Source organism: Pelodiscus sinensis, chromosome 14 (assembly GCF_052426305.1).
Source record: "Pelodiscus sinensis isolate ZL-2025 chromosome 14, ASM5242630v1, whole genome shotgun sequence".
Taxonomy (NCBI): Eukaryota; Metazoa; Chordata; order Testudines; family Trionychidae; genus Pelodiscus; species Pelodiscus sinensis.
Window position 1 is genome coordinate 12,607,809 of NC_143065.1, and position 16,809 is coordinate 12,624,617.

The following is a 16,809-nucleotide window of genomic DNA, read 5'->3' on the forward strand; positions in this document are numbered from 1 at the left end:
TAATAACAGATCTTGGAACAGAGCAGTGCACGATTTGGGCATCTTGTCACATGGCAGCTAGGTTGTGCTGCAGCAGTGTAGCCTGTGTGGGTGTGGTTGTACGTCCTTATATCCATTTGTAAGAGGGCTCTCGTGTTGCCCTCTTGTGGTCGGGTCTGTGGAATGCATAAGGGACCTGTGCTGAGTGGCAGCTAAGGGAGCTCTCCTAGCTGCAGGGAGAGGCCTGCGCCTTTGCAGTAGGGAGGCTAGAATGCCAGTCCCAGCGAGTTACCTCGGGATTGTGTCTGCTGGCCACAGCGCACGGACCCATCAGACCCAGTGGTGGTTCTCCAGTGTGCTCACGACATGGCATGAGTTTGTCGGAGAATAGGACATAGAAGAGCAGGCTCTCTGTGGCAGTGAATCCAGGTGGACTGGGCCTGGCACAGAGACCTGTCTGCAGAGATCAGTCGGGGAGAGGGGGAGGCAGTGAGTGGCATGACGAACTTACCCCCCCCCCCCCAGCCTCCCTGGTGCTGAGAAGTTTAGGACTGAGCTCAGGACCTGGGCTTGCTGGACCCAATATTCCTGGGGTTGGACTGTGTCCTGTTCCCCAGCTCTCTCCCCCTGGGCTGCAGACACACTGGTAGCCTTGAGGGATGCTACTGCCTGCCCCCTACATGAGCCCAAAATGTACAAGTACAAAACCTTCTTTAAAAGTCCAGGAGCCTGGAACTGGGGCTGCTGAAAAGCTCTTCTCCTTCGGTACCAGTCTCAGACCTGTGCCTGCCGGGCTGTGCGGGTCTCTATGCAGCTGGGATTGTTGCCTAGCCAATGAGACATAAGGCTGGTTCAGAAGATGCTGTGGGGTCCTTCAGGGGAAAGGTGCCACACAAAGCTGAGGAGGCCACATTCCCATGAAGAATGGCTCTACCCCGTCAACCTTCCCTGCCCTGCTCCTGTGCGTGGCTTGCTCCTTCGTGGGGCTGGCCTGTTCCACAGCCCGTCAGACACCAGAACTCCAGATCGCTAGGGGCGCCATCTTGGCTCTATGAAGTCAGGGGAGTTTTGTCATTGGGATCAGCAAGGCCAGGAGTTCACCTGTAACCCTTCTGCCAGGTAGTGCCGGCAGCAGCCAGGACTGGGTTCAATATCTAGGGCGGCGTTTCTCAAACTGTGGGTCCTGACCCCCTAAGGGGTCACTTAGAGGGAAGCAACTTAGAGGGGGGTCGCGGTATCACAATTTTGAGAATCCCTGATCTAGGGGTTCCTTTTCATCCATCCCACACAGAACTGGTTCAAGCCCCCACCCAAAAACCTGGGAAATTCACCCCCCCCCGGGTACCTCCCAGAGGTAATGCTTCCCTACTCACAAGAGCTCTTGTGCAAAAAGGTGTGTGTAGATGGGACACAGGGGTTTTTTTTGTGCAAAAACTGCCTATCAGCAGAAGCACAGGTGCCCTGGTGGCCATTCTGTGAATGGCAATAAGAGCTTTCTCGCGAGACAGCATCCGTGCAGTCTGGACGTGCTCTTGCCCAAAAAGTTTCTTGCGCAAGAAGCCTGTAGCCTGTGATTCCAGCTTCTTGGTGATTTCAGCTCTTGACCCACAGCGCAGTCCAACAGAAACTAAAGAGACTTCTTATGAAATCTGTTTTAATTCTACTCAGGGCCAGCCTGAGCCCTTTTGGCGCCCCAGGCCCAGTCGCACGGCACAGCCCCCACGTGCACGGTGCATGCACAGGCCCGTCCCCAGGGCACACGGCACATGCGCTGCCCAGCCTGGCCTGGCCACCGCTGCTGGCACGCGCGCTGGGCCGTGCAGGGCCCCGCAGCCATTGGGGGTAGGGCGCTGCTGGGCAGCACCGCGGGGCTGACGCTGCGGGAGCTGGGTGTGCGACGCCTGATGGCAGCTGTAAAGGACGCCGCGCGCCCCTTAGGGCTGCCATCAGGCGCCCCTGTCGATTGGTGCTCCAGGCAGCTGCCCAGCTCACCCATGCCTCAGTCCGGCTCTGATTCTACCATGGCGGGGAGGGGAAGAGAGAGAGAGAAACAGGTTGAACCAGTCTTACAGTTCATACCTGGACGGCATATAGCCTGCTGGTTCAGAACTCTCCTCCCCTCTCCTTCCCCCATTCAATTCACTTGAGTCTGGAAGGAAAAAGCTTGTCCTTCCGCGATTCTTTACAATGGCAGGGTCTCTCCTGCAAGTACTGGTGGTCATCTTTTTCAATTCCTGCATTTAGGATTAACATAGTTTGTGACCCCACAACAGCCAAATTAGTAACTACAGGCAAAACACCATTCTAACAACTGACTATCAGGCCTATAGCACTGGCTGAACTGAATTTGCATAAGCACACCCAGCATTCCCCATTCCAGCATGAACTGTATTTACATAACAGTTGAAAACCTTGCAGGGCTAAACAACCGAGTGAGCATAACCACGCCCCGGATTCCTTTCCATTCCAGCTGGCTGCTTTGGAAGCGGGGATTCAGACCCAGCTTACACACCTGAGAGGACTTGGATCTGTGAGGGGAGAGTCGGTTTAAAACCGTGTAGTGCTGGATCTAGCCCATGGCAGTGAGGGACAGGTTGTAGCAGACCGAGCATGACATGGGCAGGCAGGCATAAGCCTCATCCCCCCCTGGCCCTTCTCTCCCTCCCCCCCTTCTGTCTTTCTTTTAACCCCCTACATTATCCCTCACTCGTGACCCTACCCCCCCTCCAATCTCTCTCCAGGCGTCCTGCTGGCTGCCCAGCGCCCCGCCCGGGCTCCCCACGAGCAGCAGACAGGTGCCGGCTGGTTCTGGGCTGGGCACAATTTGTGCCCAAGGCCTTGGCTGAGACCGTCCAACTCGTGGCCCTGATGCCTCGCGTCCATTCGGGGCCAGGCCCTGAGCGGCTCCCCCGCGCGCAGGTGGGGCTGGCAGCCCGTGGGCGGGTCACGGAGGAGCCGGGAGAGGCGGGGCGGGCGCGGCTCGGAGCCAGCCGAGCGCCTGTGACAGGGTCTGGGCGCAGCAGCCAGCCCCGCGCGTCCCCCCCTCCCGAGCCCGGGCTAGGGCGCAGCTCCGAGGCGGCCGCCGCTGATGTCACGCGGGGAGCGCGGCGCGGAGCCGGAGCTGGAGCCAGGCGCGCCGAGGGACGCGCGCGGAGCGGGTCGGCGGGGCGCGGCGGAGCCCCTGGCCGGGCAGCGGCGCCGGGCGGCGGGCAGGCGGGCGGGCATGAGCCGACCGCGGGAGCGCTCCAGCCCGAGCGCCGGGAGGGAGCAGTAGGCGCGTCCCCCGGCCCGGGAGCACAGAGCCAGAGCGCGGCGCTGCGAGCTCGCCCGGCCGCTGGGATCCGCGCACTGCCGGGCAGCCGGCCCCTCCCGGAGCGCCTGGAGCCGGAGAGCCACACGCGGGGCGCCCCCGCTCCCGGGGCCGGGCCCCAGCGCCAGCCGGGCACCCTGGCGGGGCAGCCGGGCACCGCGGGTGAGTGTGGGCAGCGGGGCCGGCAGGCCGCGTGCGGGTCCCTGGGCGCGGACTCTCCGCGGGGCCGGGCTGGGGTGCAGCTCGCGGGGAGGTGGGGACAGCGCTGGGCAGCGGGAGCCCGGCTCGGGCTGCTCGCGGGGGTGGGCCGGGGGAAGGAGGGGGCGCGTAAACACCAGCCCGGGGGAGAATTGGCTCCTGACAGCAGCACCAGAGGCAGCGCAGCAGAAGCGGAGGCTGGCTCCAGGGGGAGAGTGGCCCTCCTGGAAGCCACCCTGGTCCCCTCTCATCTCCCCAGAGACCCTCTCCCGTCTCAGGGCAGGGCACCTGTGGGATTCTGCTTAGGCGGCAGGGCTCCAAAGGCCAGGCCTGCAGGGGCAGCAGCTCGGGATGGGCAGGGAGGGGAGGGGATAGCAGAGCGCCCAGCCTCCTGGGCATGTCCCGTAAGACAGCTGAGACCCCAAGCAAATCCACACTTGAGGCATTTGTCCTGTGGCAGCTTGGCATCCGGATCTGGATCCAAAAGCGCTGCGTGGCCACCCGACCGCCTGCTGCAAGAGCCCTCTCTGCAGTGCTGGGAGGGGGGTGCTCGGAGTCACTCCAGTGGAGTCCGGCATCTGAGGTCCTATGCATTCCCTGTCCTCAGCTCCTGCTCACAAAAGCCCCGGGAAGCTATCTGGGGAGCTCTCCTGTGGCTGGGAAACAGGCCAAGCCCCTGCAAAAGCCGCTTTCCCCCTGCCCCACAAACCCACTGTGGTGTGGGTGCAGTTTCAAGGTGACCTGGGCCAGGTGACAGTGCTGAGTTGCTGCAGGATCAGGTGAAACACGGTGGGTTTGCGAGAGTTTGGCTTTGACACTCAAGGACGAAATGGGTGTGTGCACACAGGGACTGAACCCAAAGGCAACATTTGTGTCATGATGGTAACTCCTAGAGATCTTGGGACTGCTCCTGCTGGTACCGGACACTCGCTGAGGAAGAGAGGGCCCTGCCCCAGGTAGCTCACAGTGTGCGGATATGATCCTCCCTATTCTACAGCTGGAGATCTGAGTGTCCAAGTCATTTACTCAGGGCTACCGAGGGTGTCTGTGGAGGAGGCAGGACCTAAATCCAGAACTCCTGGGAGTTTACCTGGGAGTCAATCCTTCCTGCTATGAAACCCAGCCAAAAGAGGCCATCCACACGGCTCTTGTTTTGATCAACACAGTATCTCTTGTCTTTGCCCCATGGGACCAAATTGCAAAGGAGCCTTTCCAGTTACACTCTGGAGGAACTGTGCTCTTTCCTCCTTGTGCACAAGAGTCACGGAGTCTGTATGTGAGTAGGGTACCAGTGCAGTGATACAACGGCTCTTTCTCTCTTATCAGCTGTGCTGTGGGGGACACGTTACCCTCAGGTGCTTGCTCAAGATAAATCCACCAGGACAAAGGTTTTGGCAGGTGCAAAATGACAGATAATTTCCATGCACCGGAGACTGAGTTGAAAACAGTAAACTGACTCCATGTCTGGTGTGTATGAAGGATTCAAACTAGATTACAGAAAATCTATAGCTCAGACAAATCCAGAATTCGCCAGTAGTCTTGTGCCGGGGGAAGAGGGTTGGAGGGAGTTGCCTACTGCATATAGCTCATTTGCTTTGTTATGGAGGGAAGTCCTCGTCCCTACTATGGAACTGCATGTTAAAGAGCCACATGCTCGTCTAATATGCTTAAGAGAGAATGCACAGCGGAGTCTCCATCTGCTCCCCATGGGAATCCCTTCAGTCGTGGATGGAGACTCTGCTGTTAAGGTGATCAGGTGTAATTCCCAGGCTGAAGGCTTTGGGATCAGAGGGGGGCACCTTTCAACAGGGATCTATGTGCAGGAACTCTGATCTGGGTAGGGATGCGGGAGCAGAGCCCACGTCCATATTCCCTCCAGTTGGCCTGGCATTTCCTGGTACGTTGATAGCTTCCTAGACACTCCCTTTTGCTGGATCTTTGTGGGGAATGAAGCTGAATCCTGAGAGAGTTTTGGCCATGCTGTTTTCAGAGAAGCTGCATTTTGCTGGGCATACTGGTCAGATAGTTACATGCAGGAAGAGGGCAGTCTAGAGATATTTTCCAGGGACTCTGTGGCTTGTCCAGGGACTCTCTTTTCCTGGTTTTATCACTCCCTGCGGAGAGGCTGCATGAGTTTAAGCTCACACCCTGACTAGTGAGAGATCCTCTGTGTTCCAAGAGCAAGAGGAGGAACTCTGGGCTCATAAAGGGCCCTTCAGCTCAGCTAAGATTGTAGGGTTGGAACACACATAGCAGCTGTCTCTTCTCATCCGTGTCCCTGGTGCAACACATTCATTGAGCTCCAGGGTCTGATGCTGATCAGATATTGAAAACATCCCCCGTGAGCTACTCTCCGACTGTGGGATCCCAAGGGCGCCATCCAGTTATAGCAAAATTAGGTCTCTCGGTATCCGGAGCCCAGCGTGAGTCTGTCTGGGGCGAGATAATGAAAAGGAGAAAACTTTGGGTTTTTTATGGCTTATCCAGATGCGCCGTAAGTTGCTTTGTACTTTCATTTACATGCTTTCCCAGGCAGCGAAGGAAACAGATGATTTAAAGAGACAGTATCCAATTCTATTCCTGCTGGCTTTTAGGAGAGGAGAGCAAACAAGCAGGGTCTGGTATCACAATGGATAGAAACTGTAACTGGGGGCGGAGGAGGATTTTGTTCTGATCTCTGCTTTAGGAACTGGGAGATCAAAGCATCTGAGAAGGGCCCTAAAGTAACAGGCTAGCGCTTTTCTACCATCGTAAGTTTCCTGGTGGCTGGTACCTGCCTGACAAGCCCTTGTGTGGGTCCCGCCCAAGGGTAACCCGAATGGGTGTATTTATTTAAAAAATACACAAATGCAGCTCCTAGCCACAGCGGACCAATGAGTGCACCCCTGAGGCTGGGTTCCTGTTGGGCTAGTAGATGAGCACATGGAGACCCTGCACAAAGGATCCCCTGCAAACTGTGGGAAAGGCTTCGCAGGAGCGACGTGTACAGTGCTATGTCGGGGAGTGGTGGCTGTCCTGGAGGCATGGCTAGTGGAAGAGCGCAGAGCATAGTTCCACCAGGACTGCCCTCCTCCTCCTTAGGTGGGAGCAGTGACCGGACTCCTTTTGTCCTCCCCTGCCCTGCTATGTGGTCCAGCTACAGCCCAGAAACACGTGTTGAGTGAGGATCTCTTCCTTCATCCATGTTTTCCCCTGGCACGTTTCTCTCGGAGCACAGCCCAAGGGTCAGAGAAATGACTGTGCTCCTCTTGCAGTCCCTCAGAATTTGAGGCAGTGTCCCCATAAAACAGTGCTGTCACTTTGTGGAATGTGTGCGCACCTGTTTCCGTGGTTGGAGAATTTCTAAAGGTTGGTGGCCCGCTCCACTGATGACAGTGGAAAGACTTTCTGGACTCCAATGGACGTTAGGCCAAATGCTTTGCTCTAGAAAGTTGAGATTATCATCTAAAACTTGGATAAACTTTTCTGAGACTTCTGCTTTCAAAAGTATCTCACAGCCCCCCCCCCCCCCCCCTTGGTCCCAGATACTCTTCCGTGACAAGCTTTCTACACATATGGAGTAAAACTGACATTGAATTGCTGTGACATTGATCTTGATCTGAGCTAATAAAATATGAAAGAGAGCTCTCTGTTTTAATAGGACGAAGTCATCAACATGGTATCTGGGCACACCCCAGGACTATAACATCCACAGGCTGTTTCTCTTGCCTGGCTCTGTGGACTGGTCTTTGTCTAATTTGTACCAATGGCTTTGTTTCTAATGCAGCATTGCTGAGGGTAGGCTGGGGCAAGGTGGGTTTTAGAGCCGGCTCTCCTGGCGCTAAGGTGCAAAGTCATCCTGACCAACAGAAGGCAGCTGCCATGGGCAGATCTGACCGCATAAGTCCATGGAACCCTGCAGGTGGTCTGGGTGCTGCCCATTAGCACTTAGTGATCCATGTGTGCTGGTTGGGCAAAGGTTGACTTGTACGACTTGAGTGTCTAATATGCTTAAGAGGGAAGGTGCAGCAGAGTTTCCCCATGGGAATCCCTTCAGGAATGGATACCTGATGTGCTTTGGCTTTTGAGGGAGCAGCTGGGAGGGAAGGACCTTATCCACTGGGCCACTGGAGGAGCCCCCCAGCCACCCTACATTCTGGGCCCCCCTTATCTATCCTTTGTTCCAAGGGTGCCAGGTCCATCCATTGCCAAGCTTGTGTTGGATGAACCCATATTGGATGAGGGGGGAGTGGGGCTCGAACCACCCCCTCCCCCGGAACAGCACGCTGAAGAAGAGTGGTGAAATTCCTATGCATGGGAGCCTGGTGCAAACCATCCCTCCCCTCCATCTTACTACATTTTCCTTGCCCGAAATATTAACTACTAGCAATATGGGGCTGGTTTTATCCATGTGAGAGTGGAGCCTCATGATGTACCTCATTGAGTAAAAGAATCAAGATCTTAGCAACTTGGGAGGCAACAGATATTAGCAATCTGGCATAATCTGCCGGCCGTGGAGGCTAAGGCCAAATGCTGGCATCGAAGGGGACCCTCGGTGCACATGCAGCAAGACAAGGGGTGAGATTTGAGCAGGAGAAAGGGGTGCTCTTGAGGCTGCTCTCTCAAGGGGGTTCCAATGAGGATATTTGGGAATAAAAGAGCAACATCCCAGATAGCCCGGCCAGCTGGCCCATCACCTCCAGGATTGTCCTTGCACAGGGGGGATGAGTGAATACCCTTTCAGGAGGGCAGAGCGCCCCAGAGTGACTTGTTGGAATATGTGACATTGTGTCACAACACACTGATGAGAACTCTCCCGACCTGGCAATGTTACCCCCTGACCTGCTGGCATCAGATGATGAGGCTGGAATGTAAATGTCACGCTGCTGTGACTTGCACTGGACAGAGAAAGGATGGAGGCTACTGCTGAGTTAAATAGCTTGTGATGTGAATTTATTTTTATTAGATTTATATTCTAAATATACAAGCACCTGCCAATGGGCTTTGTTTCAGGCCATAAGGGCTTCTGACAAGAATTACAGCTACAGACCTTAAGATATTTGCAAATCCTCAACCCTTGCAGGCTCAGTTAATCAACTGTGGGCTTAATAAATCACAAAAGAACATTTCTGAGCTACTGGACCTAAGATGTGAGGGACAGATCCTCAGCTGGAGCAAATTGGCATGGCTCCACAGAGGTCAGCTGATTTCTGATGTGGGCACTGGCAGGGCAGGATTTCTGGGAATTGTTATCTTGTCTGACTCTGGGGTTTGGAGGGGAAGCCACTAATTTCAGAGATCGAAAAGGAGTCTGCAGCCTGCTTTGACATTGGTACGATAATCAGAAAGGCCACCTGCGTTCTCTGTGCATTAAACATGTGCTTAAATATTACTCACAGCGTTCTTCTGCCTGCTAAAGCAGTATTGACTTTGGGCTCCCAGGTGGCCAGAAGGAAAGAAATGTGACATCCAAGGGCTCAGAAATGCTAGTCAGTGCTCTGTGGAGCTTGCCCTTTGATTTTGCATTCCCTATCATAGGGCGCATTTAAAACGTGCAAACTTCAAAGCCCTCTTTATTTTTCATACCCTTGCAAGATGTCGCCTCAGGGAGGCGGTTGATTCTGCTCCAGATGGGACAGAGGAGGGAGCTGAGTTTCCATGTGGCTGAAGAATGGCAAGGCAAAGTGTTACTCGTGAGAGTCGGACCTGAAGCAGGCCCCTTGATCCAAGCACCTCAGGACATTGGGGCTGTTCTGAACCCAATCCCTGATCCAGACCCGACTTCCCAAAAGGGTCTTACCTGGTTGGAGCCCAGGCCCCAGTTCTGAGGCCTGAGTCCTTCCCCAGTAAAAACGAGAAGCGAGTTGTTTGCAGCGTGGGAAGAATGGAAGAGGGGAAGGCGGCAGGGATGTTCGGAGCGCGAAGGAGGCCTTGGGGCTCTCTGCGGATGGACTGGAGGAGCGTTGACAAGGTGAGAGAAGGACTAGGGCTTGTTGTGTCAGATCACCGTGTTGGATAGCCCGTGGCCATGCAGTGGCCAGTGCTAGCCGGTGCTCTGGGGGAAGGGAGGAGATTTCCCAGATGGCAGGAAGGGAGCAGACCAAGCTGGCATATTTCCATCAGTAGCAAAGGACACCTTCAGAAAGTCACTGCCAGCCTCCACAGCTGCAGCTGGCCATACGCAGCCCATATGTTTGTGAGAGGGGGCGGAGTGGTGGAGATGCCTCTGTGCTCTAAGCCTGCTCTTGGAGACGGGCAGGCATCTGCTGCTCTCGTGCCTAATCCTACTCGTCTGGAACCAGGCAGCAAACGGGGCCTTTCACACAGGGTCGGGGCATGGAAGGGAGAGCCCCCTGCAGAAGGCCTGTCTCTCTCAGTCCGGTTACCAAGCAGGTGTTGCTAAGGGGCTGGACGCTGGGAGAATTCAATCTGCATCCTGATACCAGGAGAACGCCGGTGGCACTTGATTGTGTGGTCAGGCCCCAATCCTCACAGGTGCGCACGTCTCACTGAAATCAATTGGAGTGAAGGGGTCTAAATGCCTTTGAGGACTGGGCCCACCTCCTGTGACCGCAGTGACATCAGTACCTGGGTGCTCTGCTCCTTCACGGGCCAAGGGACCTGGGGCCAGGCTGCCTGGTTTGAGTCTGACTCAGTTGGGAAGCTGAGCCCGTTCAGGGTGACAGCTGCAGGGAACAAGTGGAGCCGGGGAGAGGTGAAAAGGGAAAGCCTTGGGCTAGAGGCATCGCTTGGTGGGTTTTGTGACTGAAGAGCAAGCAGCCCTGAGAAGAAAGAGCCAGGCTCAGAGGACGGCGTTAGTCCCTGTGGGCCAGGCCTGCAGAGCCACTGCTGAGGTGTGCTCTGTGGCGTCAGCACCGGGCCAACTGGTTTAAGCTCCGCTCTTGTCTGACTCTCCTTCCGCGCAGGGTCACAGGAGGCTGCTGGTCACACACAGGGTTGTACTGAACCTAAGCAGAGAGTAAAACTCTCATTTCAAGTGGGCAGGGGCCTAAGCTACAAGACTTGGGATCTGGTTCTCAGACCCACTAAAGCAGGGGCGGGCAACCTATGGCCCATGGTCCGGATCTGGCCTGCCAGTCCTATGAGTCCACCGGGACCCTCAGCCCCAGGCCACTCAAGCCAGATGCCTCTTCCAGGCACCTCTCTGCACCTCACGCTGCAGAATGGGAGCGGAGCGATTGTGCTGGGAGAACCAGTCAATGCTCCATGTGCCTCTCTGCACCACGGGACCAGCCAATGGGAGCTGAGAGATTGTGCTGGGACAGGGACAGCACATGAAGCCTCCCATCCCGGCACGAGGCACAGAGAGGCACATGGAACAGCCGCCATCTTTGAGCAGTGTGAGGCCGCTGGTAGGCAGGGATCCTGCCTGAGGGTTCTGCTGGCCTCTGGCCGGGAGCGACCTATGTAAGTGCCTCCCAGCTAGATCCTGGATCTGCCCTCCCCCCTCCCATAGAAATGTGCTTGACTACTGACCAAAATCTTGGACTGACCCTCCCATCAAAAATTGTTGTCCACCTCTGCCCTAAAGTCTCCATGGTGTCTTTGGACCTGGCACTTTGGGTTGGATCCCAGTAAAAAGCCAGACACTGCTTGAAAGTCACAACTGGATCTGAGTTTGAATTTTGAACTCCCCCAAATTCATGGATCTGTGCATTCATGGTGAAGAACTCATCCTAGGTCAGACCAATGGCTCATCTATCTCAGTATTCTGCCTTCTGACAGTAGCCAATGCCAGGTACTTCAGAGGGGATGAACACAATCGGTCATCAAGTGATCCGTCCCCTGGTGCCCACTCTCGGCTTGTGGCAGTCAGAGGCTAAGGACCTTTCAAAGCATGCTTTTACATTCCTGACCATCCACTGCTTGACCTATCCTCCATGAACTTAACCTCATTTTCTTTGAGTCCTAGTATAGTTTTGGCTTCACAAAATCCTCCGGCAAAGAGTTCCATGGGTTGATTGTGGGTTGTGGGAAGCAATGCTTCCTTTTGTTTGGATGTGGGTTTGGTTCAACCTGCCCTTAGTGTCAAGCGGGTATCTCTGAACAGTTAATGGAAATGGGATGGTCTGTGTGACTGCCTGAATGGTGCCCCTGTAATTGATTAGCTCAGTACTGCATATGGGAAGTAGTTGGGATGAAGGGAACGGGAGCAGGGGCAGATTAACCCTTCTGGGGGGCCAGGGCTATTAGATTTTGTGCCAAAAATGAAGGGGTTCAGGGTGCAGGAGGGGGCTGTAGGTTGAGGCAGAAGGGTAGGTGTGGGAGGGGGTGAGGGATCCAGCTGGGGGTATGCCCTGTGGGATGGGGCTGAGGATGAGGTGTTTGGGGGGCTGGAGTCATTTCCAGGCTGGTGCCAAGGGATGTGAAGTGCAGGAGTGGGCTCAGGACAGAAGATTGGGGTAGGGTCTGAGCGGAGTTAGGGTGCAGGAGGGGGGGTCAAGGTTGAGGGGCAGGATCTGGGAGGAAGTTAGGGTGCAGGAGGGGACTCAGGGCTAGGGCAAGGGGTTGCTATGTGGGGCACTTACCTGGGAAGCTCCCGTTGGTGGTGGGAAGGAACAGGTGGCTCAGTGTGTCCCAGGCTTGCCTACAGGCACCGCCCCATAGCTCCCATTGGCCATGATTCCCAACCAATGGGAGCCGTGGGGGTGGAGCATCCAGGCAAGGGCAGGGTGGGGACAGAATCTCTCTCCCAGAACTCACAGCGAGATGGCTCCAGTGGGAGAGAGGGAGGGAGGAGTGGCAGTGCACCACCCTTCTTCTTCCTCCCAGGGAGGGCTGACCAGGAGCTCAGAGGCTTTAGTGGCTGCCATCCCTCAAGCCCCTTTCTTAATCTGGCCCTGCTTGCCAGCTGAGATGGAAAGCCCTCAGATGCGCATTTCTCATGAAAACACCCTCCCATGGTGCTTTCCGCAGGCACAGGAGGGTTAGTCCTGTTTCCTGCCAAAATCCCAGCCCGAGTAGTTGCTTTCTGCCTTCCAGAAGCCCCACCTGGTGTGTAATCAGCATTCCTTCCTTGGCCCAGGCGCGCCATGTGTGCGGGAGGTCGGGTCTGTAGTCAGTGACAACGCTCCCATTGACTTCGACTGGAATCAGAGGATGCATGTGAGCGGTGACTGGACCCTCTGCTAAGGGGACGCTGTCCTGCAGAGGCACCTGCGATTCAGGCCATGTGGGGGTGAGTGTTATGGTCCTGCCGTGGGGATCCTGTGTGGCCAGAGGCAGTGTGAGCGCCCCTCCTTCAGCAATGGCACCCCTAGAATACTGTATTTGTGGGGGAGGGGAAGGATTCCTTTGACTGATTAAAAAAAAGGGGGGGACAGGGGCTGGTGTATGTGTTCTGCAGCCAGTGTCGGGGAGCGGAGCAGGAGGGGACATCAACAGAAGGGTAGAAAGTTTGAGGGACACTTCCTTGTGCCCATGTTCCTCTCCCTAGTGCCCCTATGGTTTATGCCCTGATGCTTTTCAGTTACATTAGCTCTTCAAACAAGCGCTTAGTGACAGGCCTGAAAATGGAGGCCCCCAAGCTCTGACAGGGCCAAGCACCGTGGCCCCCTCTCAGAGTAAGCCTAGCTGTTCTCCTTCCCTCTGGTAATATGGGCCCTTCCTCTATGGGGCCTTGCTACCCTTTGGGGTCCCGTGCTGATACTTATTCCCCAGCTTTTCTGTGGAAGGGCTGTGGGTCTCCTGACAGCTTCAGCCATGCTCCCACCATGAACGCTGCTCCAGTGTCAGACAGAACAGCCCAGTGCCTCCCTTCTGAAACCAGTCACTGGGAACATTGTCACACTGGCTTGGGGCCTGCCAGTGGTGTGAGCCAGCACCCCATGACCCAGACCCTCCAGCACAAGTTGTTCCCAGCTACCCCAGGAAGAGAGAACAGTGCTCCGGCCTGAACCCCAATGGCCCCCACTGCCTCCATACAGCACTTCTGAGAGTGGCCACTTCTTGTCCCTTATCTTCTCCTTGTGCCGAGGGAGAGAAAGAAGCTAGACAGGGTGCCCATCACTGCAGGGCCTGAGAGCGGAGGGAAAGCCCCAAGGAGCGCTCGACTGCCTTCAGCTTAAATCTGGTTCCTTGGCTAGAATCCGAGGGTTCAATCCGAGACCTGGGGACTTGCCGGTGAGCTGTTCTCCCTTGGGAGACTCCCCTGCTCCCAGCATGGAGAAGAAATGAGTTCACGCAGTGGCCTGTTTTATTCTATTAGCCACTTGGCTAGTGGATGGGTGGTGGCCCAAGAGCTTTAGAGATTCCTGGATATTCTTGGCAGGAAGCCTAGTCAGGTCTAGACGCTGTTCTTTTCCTTGCCAGGCCTGTGGTCTGATCCTTATTGTGTCTGAGAAACATTTGCCTGGAATTTTTCGGACTCGCGCCTTAGTATCTATTTGTGTCTTTAAGCGGAAAGCATCTCTTTTAGGTTAATTGTTTTTCTCTTTGTGTTTACTGTGGGGATTAATGAGAAACTGCAGCGTAAGGAAAATGTGAAACAGCTTCTTGTTTATTGGTTCATTTAGAATAATGCCACCCAAATGCAGTTAGTTCTGTGCTGCTAGAACGACTGTCAGTGGGAGAGGACCGGGGAGGTTTTAGCGCCCCCTACAGGCACTGCTTCTACCCCAGCCGTCACAGTGACTCCTGCTAGATGATGCTAGCCTGGTGCCATTATGAACACACTGACAATGGGTGCTCTCGCACTGTCTATGCTATGTGTGACTCCCAGTGAACAGTGCTGTCAGTTAGTTCTGCCCACGCGCTCGGTGTTCTTCTGGATCTCCTTTGGGTATCTCCTGCTAGAAGAACCCAGATCTGATTCAGCTGTGAGCTCTCCAACAGTGCCAGCTCTTTTGAGTGAAATGGGGAAGAGCAAGTGGTCTCTTTGCTGCTCCATGATAGTAGAGCTTCACTGACAGCAGCCCGGGATCACTGTCTAGCCAAAGCCTCACTCTCAAGTTCATGGCCCGGCCTTACCTGTTGCAGCAGGCTGGCAATTTGGTGGCAGGTTCAGGTACAATCCCAAATGGAGATGCCTGTTAAACTAAAGATGGGAGTAAATAACAGAATCAGCAAGGGGATTAATTTTCATTGTGACTCAATTAAAGGCTGCACTGCTAGTGAAATTTTGCCGTGCTACAGAGATGTGGCAAGGGGTGGGGTTCATAGCTGTGTTGGCCAAGCACTGATTGAAACCTAACCTGACTCTCTAAATGAAGGCCAAGAAATGGAGTGTGGCCAGCCCTTTGGGACCCTGATCTCCCACAGTATCAGAGAGGGGAGGAGAAGCCGATGCCCTCATGCCTGGGAAGTTTTAAAGAAGGGGAAGAAGAGTAACCTTATTGGCAGCTGCCTCCTAGCTCGGCTGCCTGATCCTCTGCTGAAGCATCAAAGGCTGAGCAAGAGCCATGCTCTGAAGGTGTCACATCTTAGTTCCCCAGAGACACATGGGAGCAGGGAGCAGAGGAACGAGAGGGAAAGAGGTGACTCTCATAACCTGAGCTGCAAAGTGGCTGGACTCCACTACAGAAAGGATGTGGCCAAATTGGAGAGAGTCCAGTGGAGGCCAACAAAAATGATGAGGGGGCTGGAGTACATGACCTACGAGGAGAGACTGAGGGATTTGGGCTTATTTAGTCTGCAGAAGAGAAGCATGAGGGGGATTTGATAGAAGCCTTCAACTTCCTGAATGGGGGTTCCAAAGGTTCATGCCCAGCCCCTATGTCCATGACTCTGCTAAGTGCAATACCCTGGGCACACCTGCTCTTTGGAAGAGGTCACTTTGAATGCATCCCAGATTTCACTCTGAGCCTACTATATGCTGGGCTGGGACTTTGGGACTTTAGCCACCGCTGTGTGCAGTGCAGACCTGATCAGCAGAGCCCCTAACTACGTATTGCAAGGCTCTGATAAGGATTTAAGATAGCCTGATGTCTTTTTACATGACCTTGTGTTCTGCTCAGTGCTGGGCTGGGGCAGCTGGCATAGACACAGTCCCTGGAATAAGGAGGCAAGTATGAGTTCAGGGAACACGAAACCCACACTTGTGTAGTAGCGGGGGCAGGAAAGGTCCAGAGCAGTGTTTCCTGTAAGCTGGGTGCTTGTGCGGCCACTCAGGAGAGATTTCATTGCTGCCCAGCTGTTTAGCAGAGCACCCTCGGCTAGGTTTTGTGTTTCTATTGGTGGTGCACATCCGCACATGCCTTGGTGCACATAAATATTTATTCTGCACATGGATGGAAATGACTAAAAGGAGCAAGGTTCCAGAGGCAGCTCGCCTCCTGCTACTGGGGCTATGCTTACCAAGCAGTTTTCTGTTGTCTCTGAAATGCAAACTGGTTTCAGTCAACCCATTAAGCTTTCTGTACTTCTCTAGCTTTACCCTTGGCCTGAGAGAAGGTTCTCCCCAGACTTACTAGGAAAATATCCAGGTTTCACTGGCAAACTGAGTTCCCCGGGAAGGTCGAAGTCCTAAATTTCCAGGGGTGCTGAGCACCTTTGGCTCCCATTGACTTCAGCTGGAATGTGCTTCGGAGAATCAGGCGCATGGTCCAGGCTGTACGTTAACACCTCTCTAAGGCAGTGGGATCTGCTGTGTGCTCACGTGAGCTTTGGTTTGGGGGTATAGTCTGGTTTTACACGGGCAACGTCCCTGTGGTGTGAGTTGTCTTGTAGCAGCAAAGCATGGCGAGTTGTTGTGGGAATGAGAGGAAGAGAGACTTTGGTGCCGCACAAAACCTGTTTCTTCTCCCCCTTCCCAATTGTCCCCTTTTCATCTGTATGTATCTGGCCAATTACCAGGGCTGCCGATGGGGTGGCGGGGGGGAGGGGGCGGGGGGCAGTTGCCTTGGGACCCGGTGATTTAACTAAATGCCAGAGCCCTGCATGACATGGTGCAGGCAGCACTGAGGGGTTGCTGAGGGAAGCTAGACCCTAGTCCTGCTCCTTTTGCCCCTGGCCCCACACCTCTTCCGGAGGCCCAGAGCCAAGCCGCCACCACTGCCCGGCAAAGTCTGTCTGGAAGAACCATCCCCTCTTGGCTGGCTGTTGCTCAGGTGATGATGGGGGCCTAGTGTTCCTGTTGCTTGTCCTGCTCTTACTTTCCATACCTCACACAGGTGCCACTTGTGAAACGTGCTTTATTCACTGCAGCGTCTCTGACTCCCTGCTGTGGACAAGGCCCCTCAGTGCTCTGGCCTGACACTGGTATTTTACCAGCATCTCCAGTTCTCAGTCCAGACTGGTGGTGATGATAAACAGTGAGTTCCTCACCGCCCCCAGTAATGGAGCGCTTTGTGCGTCTGTGATCACAAGAGTGGTTCTTTGGCGAA

At 54.9% G+C, this 16,809-nt stretch overlaps 1 protein-coding gene across 3 annotated transcripts in view; it reads left to right on the forward strand.

Moving 5' to 3' along the window:
• The first annotated feature begins 3,044 nt into the window (after positions 1-3,044).
• LINGO1 (leucine rich repeat and Ig domain containing 1) overlaps positions 3,045-16,809 on the forward strand; it is a 515,304-nt gene continuing 501,539 nt past the window's right edge. For all 3 annotated transcript variants that reach the window (XM_089781970.1, XM_089781969.1, XM_089781971.1), the window contains exon 1: positions 3,045-3,451. The gene's annotated coding sequence lies outside the window, so the exon portion shown is untranslated. The remainder of the gene's footprint in view (positions 3,452-16,809) is intronic.